Source organism: Neofelis nebulosa, chromosome 5 (assembly GCF_028018385.1).
Source record: "Neofelis nebulosa isolate mNeoNeb1 chromosome 5, mNeoNeb1.pri, whole genome shotgun sequence".
NCBI classification, from domain to species: Eukaryota; Metazoa; Chordata; class Mammalia; order Carnivora; family Felidae; genus Neofelis; species Neofelis nebulosa.
Window position 1 is genome coordinate 24,673,283 of NC_080786.1, and position 7,642 is coordinate 24,680,924.

Consider the following 7,642-nt stretch of genomic DNA (forward strand, 5'->3'; position numbering starts at 1 on the left):
GTCTCTCTCTCTCAAAAATAAATAAAGAGTAAAAAAAAAAAAAAAAAATTGAAAAAGAATACTTTTTTTTTTTTTTTTTTTTACTTATAGGTTTTTTTTATTAACATCCATCTATGATTGGCCTTAAATTGTTTTCCCAGGAGGGAAAAGCCTATTTAGTGAGCATTCACAGACTAGGACTAGGAGTGTTTTACATACATTAACCACTGCAACAACCCTGTGAGGTACATGTTGCTATTATCCCATTTTAGAGAAGAAAAAACCGAGGCACAGGGTGGTTCAATAACTGGCCCAGGGTCTCACAGTGTTCTGTCATCACAGGCATAGAGAGGACATGAACCAGACTGGCTGGCTCTAACGCGTGGGCTCTTCCCACTGGGCTTGCCTGGGATGACAGCAACCTTGAAAGACTGGCAGCACTCAGCAGGCAGCGGAGAAAGGCCCTCTTCATGCCCCCACCCCACTCAGGATGGTTTCTGTCATGAGCAGTCTCAGTTCTGATTTCACACTGCCAGAAGGTTCCCTCTGCTGTTAACATGCACACCTGGCTGCCTTTGGAGACACGGCCTCGCTCAGTCCCTGCAGCTGTTGTGATGCCCATTTTAAAAGCAAGGAGCCTGAGGGGCGGGGAAGGAGCCACCACCGTGGGCTCTTTCTGGAGCTAGCGTTTGAACTCTGGGGGCTGAGGAGAGGACCACGGGGGCTCAGCAGCCCCCCAGACTGGGGTGGGGGGGGGCACAGGGCCCCGGGTGAGGCAGAACGTTGGGGTACTCCCAGTATGGGGGAGGGGGCCTTGTTTCTCAAAGAGGCCACCCATGGGGCTTTCCTCACAGGGGTGTCCTGGAGGACCAGCCTTCCAGCCAAACCTGAACTCTGGCCCCTCCCCCAAACCACAGCAGAGAAAACACACAAATACACATTTGCACAGAAAGGATATTCTCTCTCAGAGGTCTTTCCCACTCGACCTTTTCTCTTAGGAGCATCCACCACCCCTTGGCCTCCTCCCGACTCAGCCCCAGACTGCTCTGCTGCTTTCTTGACTACTTGCTTGACTCAGGGAACATGAGGAATTTGCTATGTGTGCACCCCCAAAGCACAGGAACCTCCAGCAGCCCTGCTATCGGCCGAAATGCTCCGAGGATGGGGGCGCCTCGGTGACTCAGCCGTTACGGGTCTGACTGCAGTTGGGGTCAAGATCTCACAGTTCGTGAGTCACGCCCGTGTCAGGCTCTGTGCCGACAGCTCGGAGCCTGGAGCCTGCTTTGGATTCTGTCTCTGTCTCTCTCAAAAATAAATAAACACTAAAAAATTTTAAAAAATAATAAAAAATGCTCCAAGGATTAAACATTTAAAACGAGGTGGTTATCTGGCAACAGGACTGACGCGGGGCCCACCGCTTGATTTGCAGCTGAGGCATCGCAGCGGACTCTCACACAACAGGGGTCTGAGCTGCGCCGGTCCGCCTCAGTGAGGGCTTTTTGCGATAAACATGGGAAGAGGTTCTGGAGATTTGCAACAATTTGAAAAAACCCACAGACAAACCACATAGGCTAGAAATATCAGGAAAACAATTGAGAAAAAGTCAGGTACTGTAGTAAGAATGCAGTATACAATACATATCCAAAACATGTCCTAGGTGACTATGTGACCAGCAAGGCTTCTGGTCAACAGTAGGCTATTAGTACTGTAGGTACCAGCACTAAAAACAGGGAGATCTGACACGAAAATCAGGACTTATGGCAGCTCCTAAAGCCTGGGAGGCTCTGCCCACAGGCCACACCAGGCCAGGACTAGTGAGCCCGGGAGGCACCCACGGTGCCATTTAAGGAGCCTCACTCGCTGGTACGTGCCCAGCTCCGCCCAGACCAGCCACAGCCACTGAGCAGAGAGCATCATGTTTGTCAGGCCTGCTTTTAGGTTTGGCCAATGCCTCCATTTACCCTGGGTGGACCCTGGAGAAGTTGAGCCACATCCTACTCTTTCTGCTCCCCTCCTGTCCCCTCTTCTTTCTTTTTTTTTCATAATTGGCAGCCTAATTTTTTTCTTAACTGAGTTAGAATTCACATACGGTAAAGTGGATCTTAAAGAATCGACGCAGTGAGTTTTGACAGGTGTTTGCACCATTTTAACGACTGCCCCATCGAGATACAGAGTCCTTTCCTCAGCCCAGAAAGCTCTCTCACCCCTCCCAGTCACCGGACCTCCTTGCCTGAGGTGCCACTGATGTGCCTTCTAACACCAGGAATGCTTTCGCCTGTTCTGGGACTTCACAGGGATGACTCCTACAGAGTGTAGTTTTCAGGGCCCATCCTCTGTCGCTCATCCACCATCTGTGAGACTGACCTGTTGCTGCAGGTTTCCCCAGTGGTTCCTTTTTCATTTCATTTTACGTTATAGAGAGAGGGAGAGAGAGGGAGGGAGGGAGAGAGAGAGAGAACACAAGCAGGGGAGAGGGGCAGAGGGAAAGAGAGAGAATCTCAAGCAGGCTCCACACTCAGCATGGAGCCTGACGGAGGGCTCAATCCCACAACCCTGGGATCAGATCATGACCTCAGCCAAAATCAAGAGTCAGTTGCTCAACTGACTGAGCCACCCAGGCGTCCCCTCAGTGGTTCCTTTTTATTCCACATCTGGTGTAGCCATTCCCCTGCTGGTGGACAACCGAGTCATTTATGGGCTAGTGTGAATAACACCAATATATGAACACATTTCAGTGAATATGTAAACCCCTCACACTCATGGGGGAAGAGAGAACATAGATTAGGCCCAGTCTTCATGATCCTCATCCCCTTCCCCAGCTTTAAAAAATCTGTCGTCTTTGCCCACCCTTTCTGTGGGCTCACAGAGTGAAGGATCTTTGAGGAGGGACAGAGAGGGGAGGGACCAGCCACGGATAGGAATTTAGTGAAAGACTGCAACAATACCACATACATACATACACACATGCATATGAACATTCATGCACGTGCACAGGCACACACAGGCATGCACACACATGCACATATATGCATATGCACACAGGCACACCAAGACATGTGCACACATGCATATATGCACCGGCACACACACACGTGCACATAGCTGCATATGCACACGGGTACACAGAGTCATGCACACATATGCATATGTGCAATGGCACACACAGAGGCATGCACACACATGCACACAAGTGCATATACACAGAGGCATGCACGCATGAGCACACGCATGCATATGCGCACAGGCACACACAGAGGCTTGTCCACATGCACACACATGCATATGCAAACAGACACACACAGAGAGGCATGCACGCACATGCAAATACATGTGCATAGGCACACACGGAGTCATGCACACACATGCAAATACATACATATGTACACAGGCACACACAGAGGCATGCATACATGTGCACACATGCATATGCACACAGGCACACACAGAGTCATGCACATATATGCAAATACATGTATACGCACACGGGCACACAGAGAGGCTTGTGCACATGCACACGCATGCGTATGCCCAGAGGCATACACACAGAGGCATGCACACGTGCGCATACACAGCCAAGGCACACAGCCTAGCCACTGGGGTTGGGCACAGCCCCCTTCGATCAGCTCTGCCTCATGAAGGTATTAATCATCTCATGGTCTGTTTTCTAGCTGCCTGTTTTGCCTCTGAGTCTGCCACCGATCCTGGAGCTGCCAGCCTTCTCTTTCTACATAAGACACTATTTTGCCCACATCACCCACTGTTCGGGCACTTTGCATGCCCCCAAACTGATCTGCATGGACCACAGGTGGTTGCTTCCTCCACTTCCCTCCTGCGCACACACTCCACACCTGTTCCCACTGTAGGGCCTTTGGGCTTTGGCTGGGTGGGCATTCCTGCTTTTTACCTAAGCTTTCTCCTGGTCAGTTGCCCCTCCTGGATGAAGCCATTCCCAAATGCCAGCAGCCTGGATGCTTCCCCATGATCTGCCCCTGCAGACACACTCTCACCTGTCCCAGCCCTCTCTCTGCTGTCGTATTGTAGTGACCGCTTAGGTGCAGGGCGAGAGAGCAAAAGAGCACTGGGTCAGGGCCGGCCCCTGGTGTTCTGGGCTGACAGGAGAGGTCTGAACCTGTGTACCTAGGGTAAGGGGGTGGGGGTGGGGGACAGGGTGAATCAGGTATGGTAGAGACAGATCTTGGTGCTCGGCCCCCTTGGTTGCCGCCTGGGGTGCCCTACTTTTGGGGCACAGGAGCTGCTCCCCAGTGGGCATGCCAGTTCTCACATCCCCTAAGTGCACAGGTAAATATGAAGGCCACCTTTGCTCAAGTATAAGTGACCCCAAATGTAAAGTTTTCTCAGTAAAATCTATCAGATTGTTTATGACCATGTAGACTTACAGGGATCAGGCAAAACTATTCAAATTTCCTGTATATTTTATTGATTAATTGGTTGCACACAAATCCTAAGCATCTCTTGAGACTGGATTATCTTGTGCTACTTTTCTTCCCTGTTAGGTCTGGCCCAGTCTGAGTACAGAGGTGCTTTGCACAGCCCAAGAACAGCCCCATGATGGGGGTATGTGGGGGGTCCCCCATGGTGGCAAGAACTGGGACGGAAGTTCTCCTGAGGATCCATGGGGTAGGCAAGGTGGAGGGGGGGCGGGGGGTGCTGGACAGAATGTGTGCCCAGGCTTTTTCCCCAGGAAATAATGGATTGTTCTCCTTCAGACAGACCAGCCCTGGCTAGTTTCCCTGTGGTTTCCAGTCACGGCCAGTCCTGACTCACTCATGTCCCCACGCTAAGGTTTCTGTATTAGACCAGAGAGAGACAGCAAGAGACAGAGCCAGACAGAGCCAGAGAGAGAGAGACAGAGACAGAGATAAACAGATACATGCACATTGAGAGAGCCAGACCAAGATAAAGTACTAGCCACAGAGATGCAGAGAGAGAGAGAGAGAGAGAGAGAGAGAGAGAGAGAGAGAGGGACACAGTCATACCCACACATACTCACAATGCCAGAAAGATCCTCAGCTGTTCAGAGACACGCACTGACACAGAGACCCCGGAGAAACACTCGGAGCCACAGACGCAGAGGCACAGATGGGGAAAGGAAGACAGCACCCAAGAGAGAAAGACTGAAAATCTGCAGGAAACATACAGACAACCAGCCCCTATGATTGCGATAGCTGCACAGGGTGCTAAGCACAGGGCCTCCTCTGGCCTTTCACGTCTGGCAAGCCCCCACCGTCCTGAAAGATCACATGAGGCAGGCTCTTCATGAGTCTAATAACTTCTCACCCAACCCCAGATCCTGGCCCGGAATGCTTTCTCAGAAAGGGCTTCTCGAAATTTAGTTAAAGGCATTCAGTCATGGCTGGGAACACACCCCTCCCCCACCCCAGTGCAGAATGAGGCTGCTCGGCGGCCAGCCTCTGCCTATAGGGTGACGTGACTGAGCCCACATGTAGGGAGAGCTCACCAGCTGCCCACGGCGGCCACGTGCTGAGTGTCCAGGGGAACAACTTGCAGCCCAGGAAGTGTCCCCCATTCCGAGAGGGCAGGAGAAATACCAAGACCCCAGAGCTGTGCCGGGCCACCTCTCAGCACCCCGGGACCCTGGGCTCAACAGTAAAGGCAGGGAAGACAGAGAGAGGGGTGACTTGGGGATCATGGTCCCAACCATGGCATGGCTTGTCCTGTGTGTCTGTCTATCTACAGCTGTTACCCCGAGGAAGCCAGGGGAAGGAGATGTTCCGCAATACGATGGGTATAAATAAACCTGGAGCCACATGGGTTCAGACCAGGGAGCTATTTCGGGGTTAGAACAAATGCTGGCCCCTGATGAAAGAGAAATTCCACCAGCAGCACAGAGCACTTCCCTCAAGCCTGGGATTAAGTGTTTCTCCAAGTCACGAATGCAGGCCAAAGTGGCCGCGCTGGCTCCTGGCGGGGCAGCCAGGCGCCCCAGTCACACCACACAGTCCAGAAGGGCTGTGGTTCCGTGTATGCTCCCAACTCCTCCCCAAAGAGCACTTTTCCTGTCTGCTGACCAACCGTGCAAACAGATGCACAAACTGGCCCCCAAAGTAGATCATAGTTGTGCCCTTACTAAGAATAAACATTCAAAAACCTTTTTTAAAAAAATGTTGCACAACAATGTGAAAGTACCTAATGCCCCACTGTTGTAGACTTAAAACTGGGTTGAAATGGGGCGGCTCAGTCAATTGAGCATCCGAACCTTGATTTACGCTCTCAGGTCTTGATCCCAGGGTCGTGGGATTGAGCTCCACGAGCTTACTTACCATGGAGCCTGCTTGTGATTCTCTCTCTCCTTCCCTCTGCCCCTCTCCCCCACTCTCCCTCTCTCCTCTCTCTCTCTCAAAATAAAATAAATCTTTAAAAAATGGTTGAAATGGTAAATTTAATGCTATATATATTTGACATAATTTTTTTTTTTTACAATAATCTTTTTTTTTTCTTTTTTTAATGAGGGATTCAAACAATGTTGTCAGGATCTCTCAGCTCTGGTTTCCTCGGGTGGACGTCATTGAAAAAGTCTCTTTCCCACCCAGCCGCAAAATAGCCAGGCCATCCCTCCCGCTTTGCAAGTCTGCACAGCAGTGGTTTGCTCCCACCCACCCCACCTAGCCAAATCCTGGGCCTCACCCACTGGTCAACTGCTCACCACAGGTCACGTGCCCACCCAGGAGCCCACCAAGCGGTGGCAGGGGGGTGGGGAGGTGAAACACGGCCGTGTTCCCTGATAAGGTTTGGCTCCAAGCTCAGGGACATCTGCCTCTACCGCTGGCAGGAGATTGCACATTGCAACCCTCCCTACCACCACCACCCCCGCCCCAAATGTTCTGTCTGAGGGCTTTTGTCCTGCAAGGATGCACAGGGCAAGCTAATAAGCTGAGGGATTCGGTCCCCAAAGCAGCCTGGGCCCTTGATGGAAAGGGGGTGGTCAACACCCCAGCCTGGTAGTGAGTCCAGCACCTTCTCCCACAGCAGTGCCCTCACCTCTACACCATTTCTTGGGATCACCCTAAATGAGCAGCTTGCAGTTGACTCCTTGTCTCAGAGCTTCTGGAACAACCCAAAGCAGACAGAGCCCCCAGAGGAGCCAGGGCACTGCTCAGAGAGGAGAGAGTGGTTCCGGCAGGCTACACGTAGCTTCCTCTCCCTGTCCCTAGATGTGCAGGAGCTTAGCTCAGGGGCGGGGTGACAGCTGAGCTACGAGGACCTCTGCCGGAGGGAATCGGCTCCACCCAAGGCCCTGTGACTCCTTCCCTGCCATACACACCTCCCCCTCTCTGTCCCTGGGCAAAATCCCACCGAAAGAATTCCTGCATTGAAAGACAGGATGGTGCCTCCTGGCAAGACATTTAGCTGCTAAATGTCAGAGGCACCCAGGCAGCAACAATGGATTTGAGCAGAAAATAATAATAAAAAAGAGATTAGAGCAGAGCACTGGTGCAAGAAGGCCTGGCGGCAGGCACACAGGACCACAGCTCTGCAAATGGCTTCTTTGAAGCCGATCTGTCACTTGAGGGGCTGTGATTCAGTCCCAAGTAACCTGAATAAGAAACAAGGATTGCTAATTAAGGGATCAGTGGCTCTTGGGGAACAGAATCCCCTTTTGTTTGTAAGTGTAAGGAATTAA